An 18,805-nucleotide genomic window follows, 5' to 3' on the forward strand; every position below is an offset into this window, starting at 1 on the left:
GCCATGTAAGGTAACCTATACACAGGTTCCAAACAGTAGGATGTGGGATCTCTGGAGGACCATTAGTCTGTCTACCACAGTGTAGCATAAATATTACCAAATAATGTACTAGTGTATTATTTCTTTGAAACTAAATTCAAAGATGAATATAAGATTATAACTCTATTTACAACTGAGTAAAACCTAATATTCTTTTCACCGAACCAAATACATCCTCAATATTTTTAAATGGCATAAAATAAGTTTCAGAGAATGTTCTCATCTGATGCACCTAAGATGTGTTAATAAAGTGCATTAGATGATTTTAAAGATAAAAGTATTCAAACCTCTCTTCTGTGAGCATATGCTAAATTTGTAAAGGGCTTTTTCCTTTTGAGTTTTTAAAGACAATTTGAAAACTATATGTCTGTGGATGTCAGTAATTTATTCGCAAAGAATATCATTTAATTAGGTTGTAACTAGTATAGTTGTTGCAACTGTACCCTCAGGACCCTTTGAAAATAAGAAAGGAACGATTCAAAGTGTTTCTTCTGATTAGGAGTAAGCAAGTTGCTGGGAGACAGGAGTGGCACTAGTAGAGAAGAAAATTAAAACCTCTGTGAAAGTTCTAATGCCGAATCTGATTTTTTTAATTCTGACAATGCCAAGTAGTATGAGGAACAGAGAGGTCTGGATTCATGGTTTGAGCTAAAGGAGAAAGCAGTGCAGTGGAACCGCAAACGATACAATAAGCACCGTGAGCTCACTTCTGTGACTAGAGAATGAAAGTCTGTCCTGTCATTTCCACCAGATATAGGTCAGGAAAATGCCTCCTCATAGAAAAAGAGTATTATTTTTAAAAAATATAAAGTGCTTTAAATTCTCCAAAAATTTCCCATAAGTTTCCAAGGTACTTAATATGAGGCGAAATTTTATACTGACTTTTATAAAAGCCAGAATTTGTTGACTTTCTAAGAAAGAACTCTTTGGAAAACACAGATCGAACATTTCATTAATAATATTTAGTCAACCTAGAAGACTGGCAATAAGCTGACAGAAATATCCTTGTATTTTTGTTTTATTTTGTTAATCACTTCCGCATGCTACAGATGCAACCAAAATTTTATTCTGATTAAAGAAAATCATAAATAATCATTTAAAAATATAAATCTCAATTCATAAGCATCATCAGATGCACATTCGTTGTCCACTGTGCGCAGGGCACTAACTGAATACAATGGATGCCAGACCATGTCATCTTTGCTCAGACTCCACAATGGCACCCAGTCTGACCCAGAGAAAAGGTGAAGTATCTTCAGGAGCCTACAAGGCCCCGAACATTCTGCTGCCAACAGCCCCCCTTCTCTGACTTTATCTGCTGCTCCTCTCCTCTCTTGCTCTCGTGACTACAACCTCACCAGAGAACCCCCATGCCGGCTCCTGCTTGAGGATATTGGCCAACCCCGGAGTCCTCCTCCTCAGGTATCTATTTTGCTAGCTCCCTCACCTCGTATCAATCTTTGCTTACATCTCACCCTCACGGCGAGGCCCTCGCTCACTACCCTTATCCAACGCCTATGCAGCTCCTGCACCAACACCACCAGGCTCCAATCCCCTCCCCTCTGTTCTTTTCTTCTTTCTGTAGCACTCTCCAACATCCTGTGCAACTGACTTACTGGCTTTGTTATTGTTTCTCTCTCTGCACTAGAATACAAGTTCTATAATGGGAGCTTTTGTCTGTTCTGTTGATTGATGTATCCCAAGATCATAGAACTGAAACAGAGCAAGCATCATTAACTGTATGTTGAATAAATGAACACAAACTGAGGACAGGAATTTTTTCAATCACACTTTAATCCTTGCAATAAACTGTAAATTTGATAGCATTATAACTTATTTTTACAGATGCCTAAACTAAGAGCCTGCAAAGTTAAATAATTTACTTATATCATGCAGCTAGTAAATAACCAAGCTGAAACTCAACTCAAAATTTTAAACCTTTTCCAACATACCTCACAACAATACCAGTTTTCATTCTTTAATTCAGTAATTATTTCCTGAGTGCCTAGGCCATACAAAGCATCATGGTACAGAAATTATAAACAAGAATAAAATACGGTACTTGTTCTCAAAGAGGTGACTGTCTGATAGATTTTCAAAGAGAACACACAGGTTGGGATGGAATCCATCTGGTCAGCCAGCTAAACATGCAGGGTTCTTAAGCTTCTCCCTGACCAACCTATCTCAGCAAACTTTGTCTCTCCTGGTTGGAAGGTTTCAGCATAAACAACAGCTTCTCTAACATCCTACATTTAATCATCTGAGAAAATGGAAGGCCCTCTGAATTCTATTTAGTCTTGAAATGTTTTACAGCCTATAATTAGAGTATAGTTACTCAGAAGTACTTCCATTGCCCTTATCCTGTTTGTTCTGCAGAGTTTCCAAAAGATGGGTTCTCATTTTCTAATGATTTATGGATTGTGGACATGGAGAGGATAAATAATCACCTAAGTAGAGTACTCCAGGCCAGGGTTTCAGATATTCTCCAAAACACCTAGAACTTTTACTGGAAACGTAGCAGGAGCAATATACCAAGATAGTGTTATGGACTGAATCATTATATCACTTCAAAATTCAAATGTTGAAGCGATAATCTTCAGAGTCTTTGGGAAGTGAGAATAGAACCTTCATGATGAGATTAGAGCCCTCAAAAGGAAAGGAAGACAGCACACTCTCTCTCCACTGGCACACGTCAAGGAGAGGTCGTGTGTGCACACAATGAGATGACAACAATCTGCAAGGCAGGGAGACAGCCCTCACCAAGAGCCAAATCTTCTGGTGCCTTGATTCCAGATTTCACAACCTCCAGAACGGTGCAAAATAAGTGAAAGTCTGTTATTTGAGCCACCCAGTCTGTGGTATTTTGTTATAGCAGCCTGAACTAAGACATTAAGATATTACAAAATAAGAGTGCTGGGTGAAATAACTAAAGAGAACTATCAAAAGCTTTCTCCATCTGCAGCCCCTTTCGACTGTCTTAATAATGGACCTCGTCCAAACAAGGATTCAAGTTTTCCTGCTATGGGAAAGGAAGTGAACCAAATAAGCCTTTTAGAAAAGGCACTGTACCATTAACATGGGAATTGTTCACATTAGATGTGAGAAAATGTTTACTGCTTTGAGTCTAAGTGTTACATTGATTACTCACAAGATCCTGATTGGTTTTGTGAGGTCTATAAATCTCCAACTAATGTGCAAGCTAGTCTAGGAGATTTTAAAAAAATGCATTTTTAATTTAGTGTGTGGCTTAAAATAAAAGATGGAATGGAAAAGAATGTTCTGGCTAGCTTTTGAAGGATACAAGACCTGGGCAAACAGAGATGAGGATAAATGGAAGTTCAAATGAAAGGAGCACCTGGAACGAAAGTAGGCACAATGTTGCAAACTTCCCGAGTGAAAATAAAATTTACCACTAGTTCAGTTTCGCTGGGCTATGGGATCTTCGAAGGCCAGTGCAGACGGTAAAGACTAAGGAATATAAATATTGTTCTATAGACAGCTGTGAGTCACTAATGTTTTTTGCTCAGGGGGTGACAATATCTGAACTGTATTTCAAAACGATTCATCCATGTGTAAGACAGATTAAATATCCATATTATTAGAGGAAAAATAAATAATAAGGAAAAGATATGCTGCGTAAAGATGTCAACACATAAACACATGAAACTTTTTGTAAGATGACATATGCTTATTTTGTCATCCAAGAACCAAAATAGGAGACATAGGACTGGACTTGTGCATAGGTTACCTAAATTACTCCCTCTTACCACGAATGACCAAGTGTGTGCCACCCCAAGAACTCAAAAGTTAATAGGTTTTTGGATTATTCATTATTCTGTCTGAAAAGTTCTCTGGAGAACCCACCCACTGAGAAGACCTGAATCCTCCAGCCTGGAAGAAGCTGTCTTTTTGTTAATTATAAGAATCCAACCCTCAGAGATACTACTGTTTTGCATGAATAATGAAAAGCACATTAAGCTCCCATGAACAACTGCTATTCGGATATTGAGAAGAATACCTGGCACTCTTAGCATACCCTAATGCATAACTGCTCTGATCCAGCCCACTCTGGTGTTCTCTCAGAAATGGAGCCACTGGACAATAAACCACACATTTAAGCTAATTATGCTGTGGTTCCCATCAAATACAAATTACTTTTAATAAGCATCCCTCATCAACATTATGATGTTATGCAATATTATGAATTTCCTTTGTTCTGTAACGAAGTCTATTTGAAGTCTTCCTTTCTTTCCTTGTCTTTGAAACTATTTCTTAAGTTTGCTTTTTGCAGTGTCTCTTGAAACTTGAAGCTCTCACCCCATAACCTTGAGCTATTGTGTGAATTTCACATTCTCCATCCTTTCTTCCACTGGAGTTAACTCACCTCAAGAACCTACATCCATGGTTCTCACATCCCTATACCATTGGGCCTTGGAAGTCTTCTTTTTCTGTTCATTTGTTCATGCATTTCTGGGGCTGTGGTTGTTACCAATGATACTTTTAAAGTAGATCACCAGTTCTATATTTTTTATAAAGGGATAATGATATTATGATGATTCACTTGTAGGTCTTCCCCATTGTGTGTGGGGTTCATACTAAGAAGAAACAGAACTTCTGCAATAATAAAATACCTTCCTTGTTCTCTCTCTCTCTCTCTCTCTCTCTTCCTGAAACTAAGCTATGAGGACAGTACATGCGATGATTTTCTATTGCCAGATCAGGAGATATTTTAAGTCTTCTTGTCATTTATAATCATAGGCTTTACCAATGAAGCCAAAGAAATGTAGCCAGCCTGCTGTTCATATTTGCATAGTCTATATTTTCTATAAATATGGACTATTGAGAAGCTTGGATATATTAAAATTGATACACCCTATCAAATAGACATCCTATTAAATAAATATCAGACTCGAATTCACTTGTTACGTTTTCCTATAATTTAAGAAACTTATTGGGTTTTGGGAAAGGAAAAAAAATCTCACTATAATGAAGCCAAAATGGATCTTTAGGCTATTTTTGTATATCTAGGGTAGAAAAATAATAATTCTGTGCATGATGATTATAATGCTGGTGATAACTGCAAATTGGATAGATATGTTTTTGATTAGACACAAGTCACTAATGAGCTTAAAATGAAATGTTTCAAAATACAGTTGCATTTTTGAGACCGCCTACATTTTTAAAAACAACATAATAATTAAGACTAAAATAAAAAAAAACTTGACATTTTTGTTTTTCTTAATAGATGGCAATTAAGTCTTATGATTGTTCCAGGCTTGATATGCTCCTGCTTGATTATCCTTCTCTCCTCATCGTCCTCTCTACATGTATTATTGCTCAGAAAAAAATTTATGGATATGCAATAAAAATAATGGCTGCCTCTTACCACCTTCCACACAGATTGTCCCAGATACATTACAGATGTTGCTTCCCAGTAACCCCACAAAAGTATGAGGTCTTCTTCTATCCATTTCATGGCTGAACACAGATATCTCGAGTTTACACAATGGAAAGTTCCAGCTGCAGGGCGCAAGTCCAGGTCTTTTGCAACATCAAAGAATCACTGGATTGATATATACTTACCTCAAGATAAGTTTATCAACAAATCATGTTAAAATTGCACAAAAATTTTCTCCTCCTTTTCCATATTCCTTCCTATTCTTCTTCCCACTTGGGAAGCGTTTCCAGCGTAACTTTCACTTCTGTGTAAACTCTGTAAACCCTCCCCTTCCTCAGCTATGAATAGTGCGGTCAGCCGACGTTCCTATGAACTTTAGGGACATAAGCCAGGATAAATTATCCAGTAGTTATCAGAACACGGGGCATCTGAGTGGCTCAGTTGATTAAGCCTCCGACTTCGGCTCAGGTCATGATCTCACGATCTGTTAGTTTGAGCCCCTTGTTGAGTTCTGTGTTGACAGCTCAGAGGCTAGAGCCTGTTCCAGATTCTGTGTCTCCCTCTCTCTCTGCCCCTCCTCTGCTCATGCTCTGTCTCTCTCTCTCTCTCTCTCTCTCTCTCAAAAATAAATAAACATTTAAAAATTTTGTAAAAAGAAGAACAGATAAACAGTTCTCTTTCTCAAGTAGCTGACTGCATAAAATATCACTGAGGAGGTATTTTCTTCTTTTTTAATGTTTACTTTTGAGAGAGAGAGAAGGAGAGAGAGAGAGAATGCAGGTAGGGGAGGGGCACAGAGAGGGAGACCGAGGATCAGAAGTGGGCTCTGTGCTGACAGCAGTGAGCCTGATGTGGGGCTCGAACTCATGAACCTTGAGATCATGACCTGAGATGAAGTTGGATGCTCAACCAACTGAGCCACCCAGGTGCCCCGAGGGGGTATTTTCTTAAAAGCATATTTTTGGGGACCCACCCTGAAGTCATTCTGTTTGAGCAAGATGAGGCCTAGGAATCTGTGTCTTCAACAGCGTCCCAAGGCAATTCTCATTCACAAGCAGGTTTGAGAATTATTGGTTGAATCAAAAGCAGAATTGATAGTCAATAATTCCTTAAGGCCAAGATTAAGAACAACTCAGCTGCACATTAGAATCACCTTGGGAGGTTTTTTATTTAAATCCTGAAGCTTAGGCCCCAGCCCCTAGACCAATCTCATCAGGATGTTTGGGGGTGGGACCCAAGCATCAGTGTTTTTCAAAGCTCCCAGGTAACTGCAATGTGCAGCCAAGGAGAGAACCATTGTTTTAAGGGGTGGAAATAATCAGGCAGCGTAGTTTGGTTTTGTTTCCCCCCAGCTCCCTTCTCTCTGTGCCTTCTTCCTCTCTCTGGGCTACAGTCACAGAGCTGTCACCCTGAATGTGACGACACATCAACATCTGTCCGCAGCTTGGGGGTAGCTCCAACAGGGAGCCAAGAACTGGGTTTGCAGCTTCTAGTTAGCCTGCCTTCCACTAGAGCAGAATACTTAAGTATCCAAAACTGAAATCTGAAAGAGAAATGTATCCTAATTTCACTCATTTACCCAACAGCTATTTAAGCTAAGGGTAAGCATTACCTTGCACTCATGTAAAAGAAAATGTGGATGATTTTCTATTTCTGACTTGCTTACCTGCATCCATTCACAAACTCTGAATACACACTCACATGCTTATGCATGTAATCTCCATTGCAAACTCTTGCTTAAAACTTTGTCCGCTTGTGTATTTCAGGACTTAGATGGGAAGAAAGGAAGGTAGGAATGTTAGGAACTCTGGGCCGAACTGGACACAGAAAAGATAGAATTAAAATCTCAAAGATTGGGGCGCCTGGTTGGCTCAGTTGGTTAAGCATCTGACTTCAGCTCAGGTCACGACCTCACAGTCCATGAGTTCGAGCCCCGCATCAGGCTCTGGGCTGATGGCTCAGAGCCTGGAGCCTGCTTCCGATTCTGTGTCTCCCTCTCTCTCTGTCCTTCCCCAGTTCATGCTCTGTCTCTCTCTGTCCCAAAAATAAATAAACGTTAAAAAAATTTTAAAAATAAAATAAAATAAAATCTCAAAGATTATTGAAGGTTAGAGGTAAAGGTGCCCCAAGCAGAACATATATGTTTACATAGTATTTCTCTGTTATTCCAATTCCCAAAGGATATTGTCAGTAAAAGCTTTCTTTAAGTTGGGTAGGGGGAATAATTCATATTCCTGAGAGAAAATAGGAAGCCAGAAGCCTGACACTGACATAGCCATGAGCATCCTGGGTCAGGCAGTCAAAAGTTAATGAGGTGATAACGGACTGGAGGACTAGGAGTCATTGACACCTGCTGGCATTTTTTCTGGAACAGGTTTGAATACACTTGGTATCTAAAATCTACCGCTACTCTTTTTTTTTTTTTCCTTAATGTGTTTGAATCCGGTCCAGGGTTCTCTAAATCACCTCAAGGGTTGGGATACTTTCCTCAGTTTCTGTCATAAGAACGTAAAACAGAATAGCAAAAGTCTGACTGGTGATTGGGAAGTAGAGAAAAATTGGAAATTATCTCCAGTTTATGTCTAAGTCAATTTAAATCAGGGGCTGGGCCCAAACTCAAGCAAGACAAGCTCACAGTTTTATGAGCCAATTCAAAATGAGTTTTAAAACAAATTTAGAACCCAAAAGGCAATTTAATTCAAAATTCCTCTAGGCAGAAAACCAATGGGGCTTTAAAACATGGCAAAACGCAAATAAAAGGGCAGATTCAAGGGTAAAAATATTTTACAAGTTCCAGTGACAGCACAAAAATTCTATTTAAATATGGGATAATAGGAAGATGACATTGTACAGCATTAAAAAAAAAAAAAGCACTAGGCTGGAAATTAGAAGATCCTGATATTATTTTGGCTTTGCCAGTGACTAACAGCCCTTGGGCAAATTATATAAAATTTTCTGGGCCTTAGCTTCCTCATCCTTAAAAGAAAGGTGAGGGATAATTGGCATCTTTCACATTCCTAAAACGTTTAGTTCTGTATCTACTTGAAAATCTCACACTTTGGGTTGTCTGAAAGGTTTACATCATTTGATTGTCTCATAAGTGAAAATCACTTTAAAATCAAATTTGATACTTACAATTATTTCCCCCTACAACAGACTAAAACCCAATCTGAACTCACCCTACTTAAATTTAGTATTTAGAAAATTAATAGCATTGTACTAAAAAGGCAAGAAGCTTTCAGAATTGAGAAAATATTTCCAGGTTGGTAAAATATTTTCTCTAGAAATTGTTTGTCCTCAGTCCCTAAAACGTTACCATTAAAAGAGACCACGGAGTCAAGTAACTATATCTCACTGGCAAAAAAAAGTATAAAATTTTTAGTAATTGCTGGATGGGATATTTCAGTCAATGCTTGACAAGCATCTTGTTCTCTTCCCTCTTACAACCTCCTCATTCTCTCTGAATCCTTTTTGCTATCATCATCCTACTTCTCACCAACAGAAAAATTTCTTAGCCCTCGGTTTCTTCATGAGTTTGTGGTTCTGAAAATTGTCTTGCCCCTTCCAGTAAGTTTTTCTTTTGTTGTCCAAGTGGCTCCAATATTTAACATCATAGAAGCTATCACCTTTATTCATGAGAAATTCATTAAGTATCTAGAGGCAAGTTTTGGAAATAAGACTTCTTTCTTAGAAACGTTATGCCTGTAGGTTTATTGCCTAATGTAATGGCAACTATCCAGTTTTAAAATAAATAAAGACACTTGATTTACCATGCAATTCATAGAAGCTAAAAGGTGAATCCTATTGTGAATCTCCATTGATTTAGAGTAAAGCACAGGGAAGCTTACCATATAATTCTGTTGTAAAATGCTATTGATTTACTGTACGGTATATAGAAGCTCATGGTGTGGCTTTATTGAGAGACTCTTATTCACTGTGCAGTAGCATGAAACCAACTGAGTCACTTGGTAGTGAAACCCTCTGGTTTGATATGGATCTCAGAGGATTTTATTGTGTCACTCTCTGGTAACAGAACTTGAAATTTCATTAATTCATTGTGAATTTCTCAGTAGAAGCCCTTCGTAGGCTGCAATGTGGCTCTAACCAACCATGAACAGTAGCAAGCACAGTGTCCTGTGTGGAAGTCATGAAAAAACAACCTCAGGAGAACAGTCTCTGGCATAAGATGAGTGTCGCTAATCTTCCTTTTAGTAAGAAGGATGAAAGATTTTATCCTCACCAAAAAATTGTTAATACCAAAGTTCATAGCATAAATTTGAAAGGAGAAAGAACAATGTGATAATTCATCATAAGATTAGTTATATTTTATAAATACTATATGAAATAGCCTGTGATTATCTTCACTTGCTCATATTTTATTTCTTATTTAGAAAAGTGTATTAATCACTATTTGAACTATGTAGAACTAGATGAGGTAGCACAAAATAAAGTAGATTATTATCTGGGGATAATTTTTTAAAGTCTTCAGGAAAAAAATCTTACAAGATTTTCAAGTTTGAAAATAATGTAAAAAAATTAAAGTGTGCAAAATTGTGTGTTTCTTGGTCTAAATACTGTTACCAATTCGTAATATTTAATTTCTAAGTTTAATGTCCTCATTGAGGACAATTCTTTGTTTAAAAGGTTATAAATCTGTTACTCTTTAGAATAAGTTTACTTTCCTTGAAATTTAATAAAGCGAGCTCTTTTCAGAAGAAATCCCAGTGTCAAACACTATTTTTGTATATGTGAGGTTTTTGTCCTTTACATAAATTATTCAAATTTGTCTTTCTCTTAACCCTGCATATTTCTTTTTTGACTTAACATGAAAATTGTACTTGGTAGTAAGCAAATGAATGAACAAGCTTGCATTTCAGTCCTTTGTATTGTTCAAGAAACACACTGTGATTTAGTATGTTAGAAAGATTCCTTTCAACTTCACAGGCAGTTGAAAATCTATGCTACATGGGATTTCTTCTAGAAAGTTCCATCTGCAAAAGTCATCTTCTTACATGTGTATAAAATATAACTGTGAAGAATAATGTTTGAAGGACTGCTTGAATTTGATATACTATTATATTTTCTGTCAGTCAAAGACTACCTCTGAAGTGTATTACAAGTAAAAAAGTAATGTTTTTAAATTATACATATTGAAAGAAAGAGAAAAAGAAAGAGAGAAAGAAAGAAGGAAGGGAGGAAGGGAGGGAGAGAGATGAAAGAAAGAAAGAGAAAGAAGAAAGAAGAAAGAAAGAAAGAAAGAAAGAAAGAAAGAAAGAAAGAAAGAAGAAAGGGAGGAAGGAAGAGAAAAGCAGGGCAATTGGGTTGCTCAGTTGGTTAAGCATCTGACTAGATTTCAGCTCAGGTCATGATCTCAGTTTGTGAGTTTGAGCCCCATGTCAAGCTCTGCACTGACATGATAAAGTAGTGCTTATCTTGTCCAGGAATTACTTGGATTGGGAAGGAGGAAAACAAACATTGAGGCCTGAAGACATCAAGGTTAAGTCTAAAACTGGTCCCTATCCTTGCTTCCTTTATACAACTCCACCATAAATATCTCCAAGAGAACTCCTTTTTCAAACTACAGCCCCCAGCTGGGAAGGTCTCAAACCATATGGACAGGGTATTTGTCACAAAAAATAAACAATACTATAATTTGTTTGCAAATATTTACTGTGTGTTTAACAGATGTCATGCACTAATTCAGGGGCTCTCCATGCATTAACTAATTTAATACTCACATTGACTTTTGAAGTTTTATTTTGAGCCTCCTTTTCCAGATCAGAAACTGAGCATGGAAAGTTCACAAAACCTTCACAAGGATACAGAGATAGTGAGAGATAGAGCTGGGACTCAAACCCAGAGTCTAATTCCAGAACCTTCACCATTGAAAATTCTACACTAGACCTCCCCAATAGGCATAATGGCTGTCCTTCAAATCACACATTTGTGTGTGTCTTTATGTAGGGGTTTAAATCTATTGTGGATAAATACACTTCTTTCTCTTTCATTCCTGTGTATGCATGTGTGTTTGTGTATGTATGTGTGTGTGTGTGTGTGTGTGTGTGTGTGTGAATCTGATGTGCATAATGCATTTTAGAAATATCAGAATCTTTTACAGGAATGTGGACAAATGCAGTGTGTACAATGTGTTTCCTATTGTGAGTGTATATCCTAAAAACTGCTTCTGCCTTATGAAAAAAAATGGAATTTAGAATTAAGAGGCATTAAGAGAATTAAGAGGTATTGCATAACCCCAACTAGTACCAAATAAATACCATGTGACTTCTTGATCATGCAGGAATTTTGCCTCCACAGAGTACAGATAGCTCAATAAGGTTAAATGTCCTGCCAAAATCGCATTCTTAAAAATATCCCAAACCCAATAAGTTGGAAGTCATTCAATGAAAGACTATTCTTTATAGAGCCTCTCTCCTTCCTTAAAGGGGTAAGTGATGAACTGAAGTGAGATCATTCACATGTCAAGAAGCTTTTAACTGCCTTAGCTGCAAACTTGATTAATAGTCATCACATTGGCCCTAATAGCACAGCAGATAACATACTTTTTTTGAAGCACGCAAAAGCCTTTCTTGAGTACTAGGCAGATATCCTAGGTGTGAGAACAGCTGTTTGGCTCTGTGGCAGTTTAGAATAGCAAATGTTAGCCCCAGGGGCACGAGAAACTAGAAGCATGGAAGTAGCTTCTTGAAGGCAGTGGAGTCTTTGTGTGTTTTCCCCTTAGATTCGGGGCTTATGGAAATCTCTGTGAACTACTGGACAGGTCTTGATCTTGAAGGTCAGTGCTTCTCAACCCTAAGCATGCAGAGGAATCGCCTAGAGCACTTGTGAAAACACATATTCCTGGGCTTGAGAGCTTGCATTTCTAAAAATCTCAGAGGTGATGCTTCTGCTGTTGCAAGGTTCCCTTTGAGCAGCGCTGAGCAGCACTGTTTTAGGGCATCCTTGTAACCACTGTGATTCTCAAAGCTGCCTCAGTTTCTCACTATTTTTTTTTTCTCTTCCTTCATATCAGTGAGACAGAGAGACAGCTCTGGGAAACCAGGACATGCAAAAACAATTACTGTGCCCTGACCAAAATACCAAAACAACCTGCAAGGCCGTCATACAGCATGAGGCTTCTTTGACTGGGTACATGAGTATGAAAAATGAGTGTCCCTGAAGAGAATCATTCTATTGTACCATGAGCTCCAAGGGCGACAAGTGACCTTAGGGTACTGTTTCATACTATAAAGAGAAGCCAAGAAGATTTGAAGGTGAGTGCATGTGGGGTCCAATTCAGATGCTTTCTGCAGATCTCAGTCAAGACATTTCTTTATTTTCCGCTCAGTTTTAGGTTTCTGTTCATCTAACTCATAACAAAGTTTTCAGTAACTGTTGGATGGTTAAGTCAAATGATCACTCATTTAATGTCACATTTTTAAAGGAATATCCAAAGAAGCTTAGCACAGTACATTTTGAGCTAAAAAGGGAGAGTTATTGCAACAGGCCTGCTGCTGTGGATAAGCAGGATATCTTTATTTATCAATGATACAAACGTGGCTTAAAGAAATTAGCTTACTTGCCCAAAATCACATGCCAAAAGCATAGAGGGAAATAGTTGACCTGAGGCAAACTGGTGTGCAGGATGAGGTAAAGCCATAGCTGAAGCTGCCCGGTGGACTGTGTAGATCCTTCAGTGGGTAGAGGATATGACTGAGACTCAGTGAGCCCTTCAAACAGGAAAAAGCTGAAGACAGACTAACGTGGGTAGGTGAGAGGGATCAAGGGGGAAGACCCGACCATGTGAAGAGAAGAGAATACATGTCTCACCAGACCTCCAGTGCTTAAACAATGAATGGCAGCAGATTATCAGTAACCTGGTGAAGGGACTTCTCCTAGTAGGACACCAGTCAAGACTGAAAGAATAGCAGAGGACAGATATGGAGATTTTTAGGCCAAAGGTCATGAGTTAAACACTGGACACTTAATTTGAGATGCCTGGGGGATATGCAAGTGGAAGTGTATTTTGAGCCATTAATTTGGAAGTCACCTACTTGTAGATGGAAACTGAAGGGATGGAATTTGCCATGAACACTCACTGGGTTTTCATGTCATCCCACACAGGTTCCCCCCTCTCTGTCCTACCCACATTGTGATAGAGGAAACAGCCACGGTTGTACACTATGTCTTGCCCTTGCAGGCCACGGTTAACTGTATGAAGAGTGGGTACATTGCCCAAACTGAACCAGGCAATTTAGAATTGGAAGTAGAAAGTCCAGCTTCAGGCTTGTTGAACATAAAAGATATAAATCTGGTCCGTTGTATCAGCAGCCATTTTCCATTGTATACAGAAAGATATAGAGAAATCCAGGCGATGGCAAGAGAGAAAGCATAATGCTAGCATAAAGAGAGACCCAGAGATAAGAACAGAGATGCTCTGGTTCAACTACAGTGCCTTGGTCCCTGATTAGATCCATTTCTGGGACCTACCCACATGCAGGTTCTTATGGCCCATGAGGCACACCTTCTACCTCTACCAGAGAAAAACTCTAAGACTTCCCTTTTGTTTAATCAAATTCAATTTGATTTCCATTACTTCAAACCAAGAGTTTTAATCAATAAAAAGTAATACTAATAATAGATAAGAGGTTATGGGGACACTTTTTAGAATGAGGAGAGGACTTTTTAGAGAGATGACAAGGATCGTAAATAATAACCAACAAAAAGTATCAGACAGAAGAGAGAAGTTCACAGGAGATTGAGAAGTGGCCATAAAGAAGAAAACCTAGAACCTGTGTTGTCTTACAAGTCAAGAGGAGACCATTTCAACAAAAAAGCAGAGTCCAGCTGTGTCAAATTCTACCTGTCTAGCAGTCCTGAAACATAAAGAAGGAGACATGGCCAGTGGATTTAACAAGAGGGGAGGACATGGCTGTCAACCTTGATGAGAGAAGTATGGAGTAGATTGCTATGGAGCTGTCAGGAGTAAATAGTAACAGGAGGTAGAAAGAGCAAGGATATGTAACATAATCAATAAATTTGATTTAAAAGAGAGTATGAAGGGTATTTGAGATGGATACAGTTTTTTTCCCCTTCCTGGGATGTGTGTACATGTATTATATACATTGGAAACATGTCAACATGTTTAAATTCTGGCGGAAAAAAACATCAGGAATGGTCTGCACAGGAGATAAGTAGAAGTAGCATAATGGTAGCATTAGGGCTGAGAAGGCCAGAAGATTGGGGTCCTGAGAACACCTGAGAGACGCCTCTTCCATTAGATGAGAAGGTCAAGTAAGATGCCCGTTCACTGTCGGGGAATGAAGGCAGGGGTACAGCCTGACCCAGCCTCTGTTTCTTCTCTCCTTCCTAGCCACACCTCTTTTCCTTCTTCAAGTCCTGGAGACAGGGATCCTGATAACCCCTGCCCCTGCGGGGAATGAGTTCGGAAGTCAAGGACATACAGACAAGATACAGACTTTAGTATTACTCGATCAGTGACATTCTCCACTCTGCTGTTTTGTTGTCTTCTCCAACATGTATCTGTCCTCAATCCGTAGACATTAATAAATATGTCTTACTCTCTCAATTAAGTTAAAAATTCTTTGTGACAGACAAACATGTATTGTCCAGTTTTGCAGCTTCCTCTTCAGAATTTACATGCAAAATTATCTCAAAAACAATTATTTAATAAGTTGATTAGAAATGTTGCTTAGTATCTAAGTCAATAACCACCTAAAATCTCACCATATTTTTTCACTCCTGACGCTAAAGTATCCTAATTTCTGATTACCTTGTGAAAGGTGATTTAGCCTATGTGTTTTCTAGTGATGTGAGAAAGAAAACTATCATTTGGAGGAATTTTTTTAATTTGTAGAGGTTTGAGAGGCTTTTATAATCTGATTTATTTAAATGGACCTCCGAATAAGTAACAAATTATAGCCAGGTTTTTTATCATTCTTTTTATAGCTTATTAAATATTAAACATTTCTTCTTTAGTCCTTTTCAGAACTATTTATTCCAAATCCATTGCAGAGTCATCCAGAATTTTAAACACCTGGATTAATTTCAGGCATCACATAATGAAGCTAATGTTTCCATGGTTTCATATTTCTAATGGCTCCTGAATGTACCCTTCAGTGTCAGTAATATTATAACCTTCCTCTCTCCTTTCCCCCTACCCTGATATTGAGCCTCTACTTAATATCTGTTAACCTAAAGATACTCAAATGCGAGTCATGTGATTGGAGATGCATTTATGCTGTTAGTATTTCTAATACGTTTTTTTTTTTTTTTCCAATTTCTATTCATTTAAGATCTGGTTACTTTCATGTTTAATATCAGGTTTTGTGATGCATTCCAAGCCACAAGTTCTGTGTTTGATGGTCCGCTGCTGCCCTCTAGCTTACATTTGCAAACTTCCCCACAATGTAACAATTTATTCAGCAAATCCCTTGTATGAGTCCAGTAAACAGATACCCATTCGTTTTCAATGAATCATACATTGGAGGCCCTTTATTTGTACAGCTATTAATTAAAGTTATGCATTTCTTTCCTTTCCAGATAAGATTTACGCGGATTTATAAGTTGATTAACTGATCATATTACAATAGAAGAAAAATCTTAAAAAGGAAAAAATTTAAAGCTCCCTCGTTGTGTGCCAGATTCCCAGCCGATTCTCTTTTCACCTGAATTTACACCTTCTCCTTTCAGGTAAGCTGACTGTTTTAAAAATCAATGTGCTTTCTTATCTTTTATTCCTTAAGCAGCCAGAGAGAAGTATCAAATCTTTTATGCTCTCAGTGAATGCTGAACACTTGTCAAAGGATATTTCTGAAGACAGAACAAAATAATTTCAGTTCACATTCCGAGGACTGTCAGTAACTTCAAAAACAGCTGTTTTTGTATTCAAAAAAATTATAAAACTCTTTAAGGCTTGGGTTGCTATTCTTCTCTGAGAAAAGTTCTGAAATAGATACTGTTCTGACATGAAACTCCTTTGTGATGAGATTTTCTGGCCTTGGACAGAGTTATCAGCTATTTGTTACCTGAACAATTCCGTATCTGCTTGGCTGAGGTTTATTTGTAGTCAAACATATTGGCTAAAACCCAGTGAAACGACATTAAATTGAACATGTCGACACATTAACAGAAAAGGAAGATATGTTTATTTAAGTATCTACTTGCATTTTGGTACCCAAAAGCCTTAAAAGTGAAATATAATGTGCAGCTTAAGTTTCAGTGTTGTTCTCAGCTGGAACTGTGTAGGGAATGACATTTGCATATAGCACAGAGACCATGATGCCCCAAGGGTGGATACCTGGATTTGATTCTCAGTTCTGTCAGCACTTAAGTACTGAGTCTTACCTCTCTTACATTTAAAATAATGAGTATACCATGCTCATGCAATTGTAGAAACCATCAAACGAGGCAATGAATGAGAAAGCACGAGCATGATGTATGCTCCAAACAAGGAGTTTAATAAGCCTTTGTTTACTCTAATATAAACATTAAATTGTTCCTATTCTTCTGATAAACGGCACTCTCTATCTTGTATCTTCTTTTCCCCTTATCAAAGTTTCGTGCTCTTTGTGTATCCTTACGTACTGTTTTTCGATCTTTGCAAATTCGAGCTTGTTTAAGCAGAAGTGAATTTATTAAGAGATATTAAGTAATTCACAGAATCAGGGATGGTCAGAAAACCAGGTTTGGAAGCTACACTGACTGTTCCACACAGACCATAAGCCACTCCCACTGAGCAACTAGTACTACCAATGCCAACCCAGGATGCTACCCTTGGGACTCTTGTCACTGCTGCCTCCTCAGGTTTACCCAGAGTGAAGTCCACAAGGGTTGAATTATTGCATCTGATCGGCAGAGCCTGCACCAAGGCTGCAAGAAAAACTGGAAAGGTGAGATTCTAACTTCTACTTTGGACAACAGGAGACAAAAAGTGAGGAATTCTACAAACATAAGAAAGTTAACTTAAGGGTTCAATGTGGCCAAAAAGCATGATCACTCCACCTTGCTCTCTGTTTTTTGTTTTTTGTTTGTTTGTTGTTTTTTTCTAAGATCCCCATCAAGCTGATCAAATTGTTTACCCAAGAGTTCGTAGAAACAGAGAAGCTGAAGAAGTACATCTAACGGCAGAACGTTTAGGGCTAATAACAAAGCACAAATCATGGATTCTCTCAGCTGTCCCCATTTCTACTTTTCACTCTCTCTGGGTATATGAATATGTGTAAGAGTATGATACTGGACAAGCATAGAACTCCATTATGCTTACACTATATACATTGATTGATTGATTGATTGATGGATTGATTAAACATTTATTGAATTCCTTGTAGAACATCTACAAGAAATAGGAAATATAAACACAAATATGAATAAGATCTGTGTCCTTCATTCTTGAAACTCACATCCATAGGAAATCCGCCATATGAACTGATAACTAAAGGTAACATGTGGAGCATGTTAACAGAGAAGATGTAGGGCACTCTACACACATGTAGTGTTTAGAGACACTAGTTCTAACTCTTGTAGTGGGAAACCCAAGATGAAAGGTATTGCCCCGTAAGACTTATATCACAAACATATTGGTAAGTCTATTTTGTTAAACAGAAACTGGAGCTATGTCAATAGACTGTTGCACATTGCTGATAAGTTCAGGTCTTACTGTGTGTGCACTTTCAATTTTTATTCATATTAAAGTTTTTGGATCTTTTATTGCCTTCAAATCATCATTTCAAGCTTCGTTATGATTCAGACACTGTAAAATGAAATTTTAGATCATAAAATGTCCTTGAAAATAGAAACTTCTTACTATGATACTAATGTTTTAGTTTCTGGTCTTAAAACATTATAGTTTTTAATTTACATTTCTTATGTATACTCATTTAATAACCAACTTTAAATTCAGGAATCACATTTTCCCCTAAGCTTTGATTAGAACAATTATAGTTAATGAAAATAAGAAAGTAATTTCTGTAAAGAGATTCATAAAGCATCCTTTTCAAGCCATAAAGCAGCCTTGCAAATAGTTTCTTCAGCATTAGGTCTATCAAAAAAAATTATTCTGTTCTGCTCAAGATACACAGATCCAAAACACTTTCACTGTCTTCTCATCTTTTTTTCTGGGTCTACTCTGGTACTGCGGCTCCCAGCAGAAGAGTTAGCGCACAAAATGTGCCCAATAAATGCTACTGAGTGAGTATCTGGCCCTTTTGCCTAGACCTAAAAGCTAGAAGCATTAGCAGAAAGTCCCCTCAAAAATAGAAAGCATGCAAACAGGTAAAGAAATAGAAAAGAAACAGATCATTCCATTTTTACATCTATCACAATTTTTCTTTAACCCTCAACTTTACTCTT

This window comes from Felis catus, chromosome B2 (genome assembly GCF_018350175.1).
Source record: "Felis catus isolate Fca126 chromosome B2, F.catus_Fca126_mat1.0, whole genome shotgun sequence".
Taxonomy (NCBI): Eukaryota; Metazoa; Chordata; class Mammalia; order Carnivora; family Felidae; genus Felis; species Felis catus.